General features: G+C 42.0%; 1 pseudogene; it reads left to right on the forward strand.

Moving 5' to 3' along the window:
* The first annotated feature begins 1944 nt into the window (after positions 1-1944).
* On the forward strand, positions 1945-14748 carry LOC121301775 (annotated as a pseudogene).
* The last annotated feature ends 1064 nt before the right edge of the window (positions 14749-15812 follow it).

Below are 15812 nucleotides of genomic sequence, written 5' to 3' on the forward strand. Positions count from 1 at the left end.
GGCATGGGATTGCACAAATTAGTTCACGTGCAGACTTTGAATGTTCGCTTGCTGTTGTAATATTGGAAAAACCTTTTGGAATTGGTTTTAGCCCCTGTGGCATGGTGGTGGTCAATTCACTGACACAGGAGACAGAAGTTTGCAGTGCTGAACACCACTTGGGTGGACTATTTATTTGTGTCCACAAGGTGGCACTGTTGTCCTGTTATTACCAGTAATGATAGAAGGCTTCACAGAGTACCTTGGGTACACACTCTGGTGCATGAAACAATAATCAAAACAGAAGGCACAAAGGAAAAGAGAAAATAAAACACTGTTAACGAAACTACAAAATAAAGGTGCTGCACTCTGCAGCATTTCCCTGACCATCGCTACCCGCACAGCCAGAGACTCTGACCTACGCTCTCCAGTTCCCTCAACTGCGTAGTTTAAAAGTATACCTTTGGGGTCAGCCCAAAGTCTCCCCGCTACTGCTATATTTATTTTCTAATTTGGTTTCTCTTTATTTTGTCTGTGGGTGGTCTCCCGGTGTTTCTCCGTATAGCTGCTAAGCTTCCGCTGGCTTGTTTACGTCTTATAGGGGCAGCCCGAGGGCACACAGAGCGTAGCCTTTTTGGGCAGCAATCCCCCAAAGCCTTCCTGTCAGCCACCCAGAGAGAGGGAAAGCCACACACCCTCTCTCCCACCTCTCCGTGTCACTGCCATGACAGACAGGTGGGCATTGTAAGGCTGCTGCCCTGTTTCTGCAGCACTATGAATGCACCAGATGAGTCAGCATAGGTCTGCCCCTGCTACAGCTCCCTTGGCAATGTTCATTTCTACCTCTCTTGGCCTTTCTAACTTCCTTTTTGACTTGAGTTTGCAGTTCTGTTTACTCTTTCTGTGTACTTTGTTTTTGGTCCCTTTTAAACGCTCTGTAAAGTGCCTTTTAACGCTGGATATTTTTTTTAAATTGATCTATTAAACCATTTTGGCAATTTAGTTTTACATTTAGATTTAGGGATGTAATTGTTTTGCGCCTCTATCCTTTTTTTCTCAATTGTACCCAAATCTACTTCTGTTAGTCTCTGCTTTGTGCCTTCATATTTTACTTTTTTAAAATTGTAAACCTTAGCTTTAGTTGTTACTTTTGAGGTTTTAAAAAGTACTTCAAATAAAACCATGTTGTGGTCTAAGTTTGCCAATGGTTCTCTGACCTCTGTTTTAGTTATTCTGTCTTCATTATTTGAAAAGACTAAATCAAGGCATGCCCCCCTCTAGTCGGTACCTTGACAAATTGCGTTAGGAAGCAGTCATTTGTCATTTCCACCATTTCAATTTCGCCTGTCGTACTCCCCACCAGATTTCCCATTATATATGGGGGAGGTTGGGTGTTGGGTGAGTAGAGAATGGGAGGAGAGAGAGGAGATAATTTAATAAGATACATAAATAATAGCAATTGCTATTTCATGCTGCAAGCACCAGCATGGTACTTGTTTGTCTGTCTCACCATGTTTTTTAGTGTCTATTTATTTTGGTCAACGGGACATTTTGTTTTGTATGTTTTGTTTTGTATGATTTTATTTGTTTTAACCTTTTTATTGTATGTATTTAATACATAATAATAGCATGTTTCATACAGCAGTACTGTTGCCTGTGTGTTTCTGTTCCGGGTCTGATGTCACCGCTCAGGTACTACTATAGTAAATTACTGATTAAAATTATTTTCTAAAATAAATGCTTCCTAAAGTCCATTGACCCTGGATAAATAAAAACCTTTAATACGTTGTTTCTTTTTTTTCACAGAAACAATCATGCCTGTAACAAAGTGGTTCATCACTATCCTATATTTTATCTTGTATGGAGGTTTGTCCAGTGCAGATCTCTCAGAAGAAACAATAAACCAAGTGGAAAAGTCACTGACCGCTACCAAGTTTCATTTCAATGATTCAAACGTGGAATACAATGTCAAAGGACCCAGAAAAGGGGGCTGTGGAGCTTGTGGAGAAGCTGTATCCAGCAGGTGCCGTGACACAAAAGACAGCAGCAGTCAGACTTTCCCAGGCAAAACTGTTTCCATAGTTTTGAAAAGTGTCAATACTCTGTCCAAAGTCCTATCTGCTTTCAGTTTTGTAGGATCCTTGATTAGCTGTATTTTAGCCTTCACACCCCAGGAGGACCCTGTTTTGTCACTTATTAAGGAACAGTTTGCAGAAGTGAACAAAAAGCTGGATTCCATTGCATTGCAAATGACATCCCTGCAACGTGATATACAGAGGAACACCTATGCCAGTGTTTACTCACAAGATGAAAGCAACATAGAGAACGCCTGGGAAAAATTCAATGAGTTCATGACAAGTGCTTCAGCAGTTAAAACAGATGAGGAAAAGACTAGACTGGCAGAGAAATTTACCACTTTCTTTGAAAGCACTGGAACAGAGGGCAGTGTCACCAACTTCTACAGATATCTAACTCAAAAGGATTTCTCACTCAAGGAAAACCTATTAAAGCTTGTCAATAAAAATATTTAAAGGGATTTCAAGGTGTTCATGCAGTTTGCAAGCCACTTCACATCGCTGATGCTGAAAGGCATGCAGCTCAATCTGTATTACTATGCACTTAAAGGCTATGACGGTGCCCCCAAGACTCGGGACACTGCAAATAAATTCAATGATGTGCTGTTGGCTATAGAAGAAGCCATGGTTGAATGCATTGAGTAATATGAAGAACAGGTAATAGAAGATGTTAAAGAGATTGGGTTACAAGGATGGTCTACAAATAGGGATCTGGCATCTCAAATTAAGCAACATCTACAGAAGAAGTTTGACTGGTATGGCTGGAAGGTTATTGTCTATGACAAAGGTACAAATGGCCAATATGCAGCAGGACAATATATTGAACTTGAGATTAAAAATAAAGCAAACATGTTCATCTTTCACAGAGAAAAGGGGATTGACATAAATGAACAAATTAAACAACAAATAACCAACAGAGAAGACGAGTTGATTAGTAGATTAGTTCCTGTACATAGATTACATAGACAAGACTGCATATATAAGACTTCAAATGAGGTTTATCACACAATGACATCAGTGTTTAATAATGAAATTATGAATAATGTCATTGGGTTCCATGGAGCGTGGTCACCACATGACTACATTCAAATGGAAGATAAAGGTAATAATAATAATAATTTTCCAAAAGGATACCACCTATACCATCCTTTTAAGGGGTAAAGAAGAAATAGAAAACCCTGCCTGCTCGAAATCACCTTGCCACAATGGAATATGCAAACCTATTCCAGACACAACAGGGGAATTTTGTAGGTGTGATAAGATGCTTTATGGTGTGACCTGTGAGGAAAAGATATTAGATGACTTTGACTGGGAGATTATTAAAAATAAAATAGATAGCATCGTAATCCAGCCCGTTCCAGATCTCACTTCCATTTTCTTCAGCATTAAGGATTTGAAAGAGTATACAAAACTCCTGACAGAATCTTTAGAATCTCAGATTGAGTGGATTTTTGTTAAGTACAGTGACACAATCTCTAAATTTCAGTGTATAAATCAGCAGTCTAAATTACATGAAAATGGGGAAATAACAAAACCACTGTTTATTTATGAAATGAAACAGCAACTCTCCAGCACATCATTCCGTTTCCTTTCTAGCAAATATAATGACTTAATGAAGAGCACTGGTTTTGGAGATGAGTCTAACATTCTGGATACTTACCGTAACACTCTGCTTTCAAGACAGCCAAAAGCCATTGTAGTCTGTTCGGAATTATATGCCAACAAAACAGATTATTTTGTGAAGTACATGTTTGCTCTTGAGAAAGAATCCCACTTAGTATGGTTGAAATACTTGATGTTTTCAATGAATCTGACCAAATAAAAATTGGAGAACAGGAATTTAAGAAAACAATGCATGAACAATGGAGTCTGTATAATAATAATGGTTGTGGAGCCCTCAAAGCAGACTTGCTTTCCAACAGATTTTGTATGAAGCCATATCACAGTACTGAAAAGCAAGAGATTCCGATACTTTGTGAGAATAATTATCAGGCTTTTCCAAATTCTGTCAGATGCACCCAAAGCCAATGGAACCATTTGCCTGTCTGCTATACACAGCCTGAGAATGGACTTACCCAGTGCAAATCTGATACCAGTGGAACTGTTTGCACAGCAAATTGCAAGGATAGCTGGGCTTTCTCTGATGGACAAGTTCGTAAAACTTATCATTGCAACAATGAGCCCTGTACTGCAGTTACCCCGCCCCATTGCACAATGTGTACAAAGAACTCTGCTAGCAAGATTGATGAGATCTGTCATGATGGTGAATGTCAGGATGGGTGCAGCCCTGGCAATAACTCATGTCCCCCTAATACTGACTGCAGAACTTTGTTGCATGAACAACAGTGTAAATGTCAGAGTGGGTGGTTTGGAGAAGATCCTTTCAATGGCTGTCGATACAGAGAGCTGAAATGGGAAGCTACCAGTGGTATACCTGTTGTGTGAAATTTAATTACTTTAAATTTAAAAGGAAGTTGATGTGGAAGTAAATAAGACAATTACTTCACAGAGTAATTTCAAAAGGTCCTTTATTATTTCACACACACACACACACACACACACACAGTTACATACACAGATGCTATACTGCGAATAACGATATCCCTAACGGGACACAACTCAACAAGGTTACATACAAAGATTATATTAATCACAGATCAATACAATCCATGAGACGCAACTGAACTAATTCTTACCCTTCCAAGCGGATCGGGAGAGCCCTTCGACCCTGGTAAGAGAAAGCAGCTGTCTCCAAGAAATTACCGAGCAGGACTGCGCGCTAATCCTCACGGCTGACTCTCATCAGAGCAGGGGAGAACCCTGTCCTTTATAACTTACCAAGTTAGGCTTCTGCGTGCGAGAGAGTAATTGGCCAGATCACTCCCTCGAGGCTCGGCCCTCTGAATAAACCATCCCTTTCCCTAGAACATTCTGACAAAAACAAGTTATATAAGATACGGGTTATTATAGGGCAAGGGCAAAGATGAACTCGAACGCATTTCTAGAACTTTCTAAAACACACTTTTTTTTTATTACATTCGGTCCTTCGGTCGAGATTCATCTATGCACTGCCAAATACATTGTTCGCTGTGTAATTCTACGAAGATAGATACATAAACATATTTGCCATACACACAGAAGAAATACAATTCCCAATAATATTAAGATGGGGTGGATTAATATATTTAATGTTCCTTTAGCCTTTGGTGACCATCCCTCAAATATGGACCACCACGCATCTTGTGCATTACGTTCAATAACTTTCCCTAACCCTAAGATGGTATTTTGTGCCATTATCGTTCTAATTTTTAATACAGTAGCATTGTGTTGATGTTGTTTTGCTAAGTCAACTAATTCAGACGATCGATTCAGCAATACTTGATGTTTTTGCAGGGAAATGTGAATTCCTGAATGCAGAACTTCCCACTGGATCCTGGTGAGAAGCTCTTGCTGAGAATGATTGGTGAACAAATAAGTATCATTTCCCCAATGCCAAAGATATATGTCTGATAAACACCCAGAATAAGGCACATAAGTAAGTTGTGGATGGGCATGCACCGTACTTACACATAATTTATGAGGGCCAACTTCGTGCAAAATTTCCCTCAACGGCTCACGTCTCCATTCACACAACCCCTGTCCGTCTGTAAAACATGGGTTAGTATATCCTGTCCTTAATAAGCAAACCATGCCTTGGTCTGTCTTGTCACAATCTAGTAAATCATATGTCTGATTAGTATGTGTATCCAACCACATGCCTGTAACCTGAAGATACCAGTGAGCTCCCCCAGCAATTATAGGATGCACATAGTACTTACATACAGGCGTCACTCTCGTTACATTATGCGTAACATATCTCCCTATACACATAGTTTTGTTACACATAGTAGACTCTTTTACCACATTCACCCATAACTCTGAAATATTCCAAATTTTTTATATTCATGATTACTTTGTCGTAGAATCAATGATTGTACTTTGGTACGTTGATGAGATGCATATAACATTTGTAATGTACATTCTGTCCAGTTCATCCACTTGGTAATGTTCTGCCACTGTTGTAGAGTTACGTTAGTTATGTCTATGACCAGCTCGGATGCTACTCGGTCCCAGTACGCTTGATACACATGCATGAGCGCACCGTCGGGCATCCACTGTACAATTTTATCCAGGGCCATCCGAGTATTATAGCCCACATTTTGCAATTTATGTGCCGTTACTTGTCCGTCAATTGTGTTCATGAGTCCTAGTCCAGTCCCTGTTCCCCCCAGTAGGGTATCATACCAGGCACGTTTAGTACGCCAGGTACATTCAGGAAGTGGAGGAAACTTAATCGTAAAGTGCACATGAGTTGAGACTAGAGGATGTGCCATACGAGTACATGTATGTATGAGGGGTATTACATGAGCATTCATATTCTTTGGTCGATCAGGCATAACCCAGATGTCATACAAATATGTGGTGCGATTAGTTATCTTGGTAGCGTTCATTATCCATATCGTCTTATTAGGACATATTTGATCAGTAATGTTTTGTAAGCATGTAAGTGAGGTACGATTTGCCACACAGAGGGAAACGTGACTTGATACATTCACACAGGTACCTGCCGTCACCACACACGCCGGTCGATTGTCGACATTGCAATTTTTACAGCACCACAGTGTCCCAGTGACGTTGGCGAATGAACACTTTGTATTACCATTGCAGGTGAAGTTATCTTGGGTTCGGGTTTTGGTGTAGTTATTCCAGCTCAGCGTGACCCGATCCAGCTTTGTTAATTGATGTCCTGGAGACCAGGCCTGCAGCATCCCCACCACTGCCAATATCGCCTTCGTTCACCATACCCAGTGCTTCATGGTGAATCTGCAAACAAACATACACACTCACAACTCATTAGTTTTCTCTTATATAACATTTAGTAGCTGGGACATGTTCCCAGCCCTCTTCACCAGGTTTCATTATTGCTACCGTATTATCTTTTCCTACTGCAATCACATCTGCCGATTGTGGCGGTCCTTCCGCCTGTTGTACCCACACTTTAGCTCCATTAATGTCCGTGGACCCAAACCCTCCTATTCCTCTAGCTGTGTTAGTTAAGGGTTTATTCTGTGACATCATTCATATTATATGGTTTTATCAGTAATTGTGCTATCTTGTCTCCTTTGTTTAGGACAATTGGGACCTCTGACGTGTTTTGCAATACCACCTGTAGAGGTCCTTGATAATTTCTGTCAATAATCCCTGCCATCACAATCACTCCTTTTAATGCTAACCCTGATCAAGGAAGAACATGTCCGTAAGTTCCCTCCGGACATTCCAATCCTAACCCTGTGTTTATTTTCACTACTTCATGTGGTATTAATATACAAGTCTGCAAGCTTTTTAAATCAAGCCCTGCTGATCCTGGGGTGCCTCGAATAGGAATTGACGCTTCTGGGTCTATCTTCCACATTTTAATGGGGCCCTGTTCACACTGTGTCATCTTTATCACGGGGTGCACTAAGCGTTGCAATGGAGTTTGTCCTGCTGCCACTGGTCGATTATTTAATATTTGAACTGCTAAAACCAATCGATCCTTCCATCCTCTCAGCGTATTGTCACTACTTAATTTTCTTAATTGCATTTTCAATAACTCATTCATACGTTCAATTAATCCCGCTGCCTGAGGATAATATGGGATATGATATATCCATTCAATATGTTTGTCTGTTGCCCACGCACGTACTTTTCCTCCTGTAAAGTGCGTACCATTATCTGACTGTATTTGCAATGGCGTCCCATAATAAGTCTCTACTAACTTCAAACATGCGAGTGTACTAAATTGATTAGCTCGTCTACACAGAAGGCACACCACAATTCCCGTAAACGTGTCTACTGCAGTACAAACATATTTACATCCTTTAGATTCTGGCAGGGGTCCAATAAAATCTATCTGCCAGATTTGGTTCGGTTCTTTCCCTCGTGCAATTTGACCTTGAATGATCTGTGGTAATCCCTGTTTTCGGAAATGCTGACAAGTATCACATTGTAACACAGCCGATTTTACTTCATCTATTGACAAATAAATTCCTTGCTGTCGTGCCCATTCACGTGTAGCTTGCACTCCCCAATGTCCCGATTTTATGTGTGCCCATTCAGCTACATCAGGGCACTCTGTCGGTTTTTGTACTTCAATTGGCATATTATGTACAATAGAATCTACCATTGCATTGTGAAGAGCTTCTCCAGAAATCAAATTGGTATGTGCGTCTACATGTGTAATTGTCACCTGCATAGTTTGGACCTTCTCCCATATTTTTTCCCACAGTTCTTTTCCCCACACTTCTTTAGTTTTTATTTTCCATCCCTGTTGTTGCCAAGTTGGCATCCATACACACAGCCCATTTGCTACAGACCAGGAATCAGTATAAATTCTGCACTCAGTAATTCCTTCCTGATCTAAAGCCAACACTACTGCCTGTAATTCTGCCCATTGACTGCTATGTCCTGTCCTTACCTTTTCTAAGATCTGTTCTGTTTCTGGATTGAATGCCACTGCTTTCCATTTTCTTTGTCCAGCGATAAACTTTGCTGAACCATCGGTAAACCATGCATGTTTCTTTTGCTCTTTACTCAATGCATCATAAGAACATCCCCATTTTACCGGTGATTCTACTAAAGGTTTAACCTCTATAGTAAGCTCTCCTGTTTCGGGTATCTCTGCTATCTGTTCATGCAATACTGATACCCCCTTTGGTCCTGGCTTGGCTCGGTCTGCCACATACCATTTCCATTTAATAATATTGCTTTCCGGAGCCCCTCCTATTCTGTGCGTAGAGGGGTTGCTATTTACCCATGTTAAAATAGGTATTTTAGGTCTTAATATTACTTCTCGTCCCACTGTTAATTGCTCAGTATCCATAAGTGCCCAATAACAAGTTAAAAGTTGTCTTTCAAACGGAGTATATCTTGCTCCGACTTCTGGTAGTTTCCGTGACCAAAACCCTAAAGGACGTCTTTTACCCTGTTGCTTTTGCCATAGTGACCAGTTGGCATACTGATTATCAGCAAACACCTGTAATTCTACTGGCCCCGACAATATCTTAGCTAAAGATACCGCCTGCTGTATAGCCTCTTGTGCTAATCGGAACGCTGTGTCCTGTTCCGGTCCCCATTCAAAGGTGTTCTTTTTACGTGTTACCTTATATAGAGGCTATAGGATTTGTCCTAAATGTGGTATGTGATGTCGCCAATATCCAAATAATCCTATAAACCTCTGCACGTCAGTTTTAGTCTGTGGTACGATACATTCTAAGATTTTAGCTCGTTCTTTAGGTAGGATTTCTCTCTCTCCCTTGTTCCACTGTATTCCTAAAAACTTCACTACTGTTGCAGGTCCCTGTATCTTGGTGGGATTTATTTCCCACCCCTTTTCCCTCATTACAGCAATTACCAAATACCAAGTTTATTTCATCCAAATGTTCAGCCACTATTCGATGACATATCGTAGGACTATGTAAATATCCCTGTGGCAATCTAGTAAAAGTATATTGTCTTCCTTCCCATGTAAATGCAAATTGCTCTTGTCTATTTTCTGGTATTGGTATAGTAAAGAAAGCATTTGCTAAATCAATTACTCCATACCATGTGCCAGCATGCTGCTGCACCCGTTCAATAATACTAATAGTATCGGGTACTGCAGCAGTTAACGGGGGTGTATGTTTATTCAACTCACGATAATCTACTGTCATTCTCCATGTACCGTTAGATTTCTTTACTGGCCAAATCGGGTTATTCCATGCTGTAGTATAGGTTTTCAATACCCCCGCTGCCACATAGTCTTTAATTGTTCTTTTGCTTACTCTGCGTTTTCTTTTTTTTAGCATTAACTATAGCAATATACACCGCAGCCCTGTTTGCCATTCCTGTCGTTTGCTGTAACTTTCCTCGCAAAACATCACACTGTGCCTGTGCAAGGGATGCACGTCCCATTGCATCAGACAATTCTACTATTTGCCATTCTTGCCTTTTTTTTACTTGTTCCAACTCCTCATCCTTAATGCGGTAAGCCGTATACACAATCCATAATCTACGTTGCAATGCTCGTATTGGATCTTTATTACCAAATGGTACTTTCTTTAGACATGTTGTTAATTGTTCAGGTTTTGCTTGTTTCAATAGTTTAAACCAAGATTCTGGCAGCCCTCCGCCCTTTCTTAATTCTTGTGCCCCATCACTATAAATGGTTTCATCCCATTCAGGCAGCACCTCAGGCTCAAGCTCCTTATTCTTGCGTTTAAACATTGTGATTATTTACGTCCAAACTTCCTTTTATGATCCTGCCGACTACGCCAATAATGTTGTGTGAAATTTAATTACTTTAAATTTAAAAGGAAGTTGATGTGGAAGTAAATAAGACAATTACTTCACAGAGTAATTTCAAAAGGTCCTTTATTATTTCACACACACACACACACACACACAGTTACATACACAGATGCTATACTGCGAATAACGATATCCCTAACGGGACACAACCCAACAAGGTTACATACAAAGATTATATTAATCACAGATCAATACAATCCATGAGACGCAATTGAACTAATTCTTACCCTTCCAAGCAGATCGGGAGAGCCCTTCGACCCTGGTAAGAGAAAGCAGCTGTCTCCAAAAAATACCGAGCAGGACTGCGCGCTAATCCTCACGGCTGACTCTCATCAGAGCAGGGAAGAACCCCGTCCTTTATAACTTACCAAGTTAGGCTTCTGCATGCGAGAGAGTAATTGGCCAGATCACTCCCTCGAGGCTCGGCCCTCTGAATAAACCATCCCTTTCCCTAGAACATTCTAACAAAAACAAGTTATATAAACGTGACAAAAACAAGTTATATAAGATACGGGTTATTATAGGGCAAGGGCACAGATGAACTCGAACGCGTTTCTAGAACTTTATAGAACACACTTTTTTTTATTACAATACCTTACAGTATGTAATATTTAAAACAAATTGCTATCAAGGTGCAAAAAATTTGCATATATCATATTGTGTTTAAGTATGAACAAATGTTATACAGTATACAGGAAATCACTGCTGACACTGCCAAAAAAACAAACCAGTTTCTAACTTCAGGGGCGCCCTGACATTTGTCCCAGTGGCAAAAAAAAAAAAATCCCATCATGCCACTGTTGTTGGGTTCTCATTCTAACTGAACAAGAAAGTTTTTTTTCCATCTAACGGATTCTTCCGTCCTTCTAATAGATGCAGTTAAGGGAGCATTTTCAACTTCTTGGGCCATCTACTTGTATGTTTGTCGTGCAAAAAGACCTGATAATGGTTGGCATGGAGGAAAGCTGTACCAATCTAGAAGAGGAGCCTTATATAATTATGAATATGATGGCAAAGAACTAGAAAGCGCCTCATATCAGGTAAAACATAATGCTTAAGAATAATGGTTTCTATCTACTAGACACCTCATCAAGGGCTATGTAAATTACCAGGCATTGGGCTTAATTTACTGAGGGGCAGTACATTTTGATGTAGCATGTGCATTTAGCAGTGAGCCTAGCATGCATGATAAAAAGTTTACTGCCCTATTTACTATCAGAAAAGGGCATCATTTAAGCACACATTATTTAGTTAATTTACATGGCATAGCATGCAGGCAAGCTCTACCATGAGTGATAATTGAATGTGCATGATAACAATGGTCACGTGACACACATACATAAACCTCCTCATGTTAATACCATATTATCCATCGTAGTATCCTAGAGTATTACAGGATACCAAACCACTATACTCATAAAATGCAAACCACATATGATATCTACAGGGTGATCAGAAAGTAAGTTCACCAGACCAATGCAATTTTCTAATCACCTTGTATATTTAAAAAAGCATATGTCCAGACAAACTGAATACATTGGTCAAATTACAACTATGATAGTGACCTACATCTATGGTTAAACCACATTTTCCGAATACTGGTAATATTTTTGTGTCAATAAAGATCTGCATTTAACAGCAAAATCCAAACATTATACTACTATACTATAAACAAACTGATTATATATATATATATATATATATATATATATATATATATATATATATATATATATATATATATATATATATATATATATATATATATATATACTGTGAGATAGCAGGGAGGGGGTTAAAATCCTTCCCTGCTAAAAACCTGGTGAGAATGCACATTTGGGTGTTATGGGGTTTAATTGGGTAATTGTTTTATTGTTTAGTAATCCCCTGCACCTGGTGGTAATTGTAAATTAGAGCCAGGTGCAGGGTATTTAAGAGAGGCAGCCAGTCTGTTCCAGGCTGCTGCTGAGAGAAGAGCCCGACTGTGTGAGTGAGCAGTCGTATTGAGGTATTGTGTAAGGGTGTGTTTTTGAACGTTTGTGGCAGGTAAACGGTTTAGCCGTCCTGCGTGATAGTTAGGTTCCTGTTTGTTTAGTGAGTGCTCCAAATAGGAGCTAGGTGTTTGTTTTGTGTTTATTTCATTTTGTGTTTATTAAAAGTGAGCGCTGTTTCAGTAGAATCCTGTGTGTTGAGTTGTGATTCGGAAGGGAGAAGAACCCGTGAGAGCCTGTGTGGCAAGTAAAAAGGTGACAATACACATAAACAAAAAAAAAAAAACATTTTCTTACCACGTGACGGCTTCATAAATCGACTCCTAATAAAGCCGGCGCGTATTGAAGACCTGGCGATTATTTGAGACCAGCGTTCACATGCTTCATGCGGTCATTAAGATGCCACTAACACGCAACCTTGTAGCAACATCGTAACTCAATTTAAACATTCCAGGAGCTATACTACAATGTTGTGTGTCCGTGGGGAACTAAGTAAAATGTTTGTTTTTTAACAAAATTGCATTGTATTGTACACCTTCAAGTATAAGGCGAAAGTATTATTACAGTCTTTTTATATGCACTGGTTATCAAGGAAACGGCATGCAAAACGTTGGAAAATGAACAAGCAGAAGTACAAATTTGTATTTAAAAATGGAATTAGATCTGCAATGCTTAATAATAATAATAATAATAATAATAATAATAATAATAATAATAATAATAATAATACAAACCTCTAAAATGTTTTTTTTAATGAACAATACAAGTAATAAGTATAATTATCAAGACTTATTTATTCTTTAAATCTCAAACTTAATACAACAAAACATGTTAAAATACACCAAGAGGTTTGTATCTGTCCACCTTGCAGCACGTTTAAAATTATATATATACACACACACACACACACACACACACACACACACACACACATACTTACATACTGGAGCGACGGCAGAAGTAAGTTGGAGGAAACAACATATAAAATTAACCAAAATACTATATTATTAAAATATAAAATATTATGGTAACACACAAGGCAGGAACAGTCTGTCAGACAGGCCTCAGCCCTATTTAAATACAGTTTTATGGACCTGGTTGAAGACAGGAAGACACAAAATAATAAACCTTGGGCATATACCGGCACACAGCCATCATATTTTATGCCATCTCTGAACCACTTCACGGCTATGTGAAGTATTCTGACAATCTGAGCCCCCCCCCCCCTCCCCTTCCCACCCCCTGGTACGCACGGCGCTTGGGACGCACGGTGCAAACAGTGCATGCGGTGCATGTTGCGCTGGTTGCGTAGGCACTGGTCTACAACACCAGTGGTTGTGTACACTATGCTGACATTTGCCGGTGTTCGACACAGTGCAAACAGTGCCCCAGTACTGGTGCGCAAGGCCAGGCCTAGGTTGTGTCTGTGAGGCCCTTCAGCCCCAACTGAAGGAGGCCGGGCTAGAAAGAGCCAAAAGGGCGAGCTCCGTGTCCCCTATGGCCAGATCGCCAGCGGCTCGGGACGCCCCAGATGACCTGTCCCAGGGACCCCTGTCGGGCTTTCCCAATGCACAGGCTGCCCACAGTCACTCCCCATCTCCACGACGGGTGAAGCGCTCCAAGCAGGCAAGGGACATTATAGACCTCAAGGCCCAGATGACCCAGGTCCTGGAGCTTTTGGCCAGAGAGGCGCCACAGGCCCCTGTCCAGGTCCAGCAGCCCCAATCGCCCCCCCCCCCCCCCCCCCCCCCCCCCCCCCCCTCCCCCCTCCCATGGGAGTGCAGGAGGGGTGGGCATGGTCGTCTCAGCTGGCACAGGAGGACACGCTGTCCATAACGATCTTGGGTGAAGGGGCTTCTTTCTCCTCAAAGATGCAGGTAGGTGAGACCCTTGCCGAGGAAGAGCCTGGTTCTAAGAATGTTTCAAAGGCCAGTACCACCCAGCTGTCCAGCTCCATTTCGGCACTCATGGGACGTGCTGCAGCTTTTCTGCAGGTCCCCTGGACGCCAGCGGCTGAACCACGCTAGTCTGTTTTCCAGACGCAGGCGCTGGCTCCCCGCCCTCAGAGGATCCTGGCTTTCCCAGATTTTTTGGAGGATGTATGCTCCTCCTGGGATCTCCTGGCCTCGGGAGCCAGTGTGCTCAAACAGGCCACATCGCTCGCTTCCTTGGAAGGCGCAGATAAGATTGTCCTGACGGGATTCCCCACGGTAGACTCCACCATTGCAGCCCCGGTTAAGGCCCCGCCGGTGTGCGGTCTTATTAGAGACCTGGCGTGCCCAAACCCCCAATGCAGGGTGACGGAGACAAATTTGAAGCGAGCATACGCAGCATAAGCGCAGGCTACTTGCTTGGCTAATACAGCGAGTGTGCTTACTGCATATTTGAATGGTGTACTGCGCGAGGCCCTGCTCCGCGAGCCTGTGGCCACGGAGCTGTACCTCCTGTCCAGCACACTGCTGCAAGTCTCTGGTCTCTAAGGGTAAGCCCTTGGCCGGAGCCTGGCTACCTTGGTGGTGGCTCGTAGATAGCTATGGCTGTCTCAAGCCAGGGTCTCTGATGCGGATAAGGCCGTGATGCTTGACGCACCCATATCCCCAGGTCATACGTTTGGGCCAGCTGTAGAGGAGATATTGCAAAGATTGCACCGGGAATGCGAGGCGTCCTTGCAGGTGACCACATTGCTCCCTCCCCGTGCCTCTGTATGGGGTAGGTCGAGCCACTGGTGAGCTCCCCAGACTCGAACTGTCACCAGAACAGTCCCAGTCCCCACAGTTTCGCTGGGTGACCTAAGGCATCACCTTCAAGGCACACCAGCAGGTAACTGAGCCCGGCCGGCAGGCAGAGGGAACACAGGTCATGGTCAGTCCACAAACCAACATCAGAGAAGACGTTTTCAGGGCCAACAGCCCGAGCAGGGCCCAAGAAGGTTGGCGGCCTCAGACCCCCTTTTTGGCACAACAGCTGCAGTACTGGCATGCTTTCAGACTCCTGGATGTGCTTCAGTTTCGCTTGGGACCTCCTCCCTTTCGAGGTGTCACAAACGCTTTCGTGACAGACCCTCTGCCAGCCTCGGTACTTCAGAAAGAAGTGGCTGTCTTGCTGGTGCCCAGGAAAGACGACGGCTTTCGCCCCATATTAGACCTGAGGCTCCTTCACCACCATGGACTTAAGGGACGCATACTTTCATTTTCCCATTCATCCAAAAAGTACCTGCGCTTTTCCTTTCAGGGAAGCACGTACGAGTTTGCTGTGCTGCCATTCGGCCTCTCCCTAGCTCCGCGTACGTTCTCAAAGTGCGTGTACTCTATCGTGGCTCTCCTGCTGCTGAAAGAGATCAGAGTAATAAACTATCTTGATGACTGGTTGATCTGTTCCCAGTCGCGAGAGGGAGCGGTTG

The sequence above is a fragment of the Polyodon spathula genome, chromosome 28 (assembly GCF_017654505.1).
Source record: "Polyodon spathula isolate WHYD16114869_AA chromosome 28, ASM1765450v1, whole genome shotgun sequence".
Lineage (NCBI taxonomy): Eukaryota > Metazoa > Chordata > Actinopteri > Acipenseriformes > Polyodontidae > Polyodon > Polyodon spathula.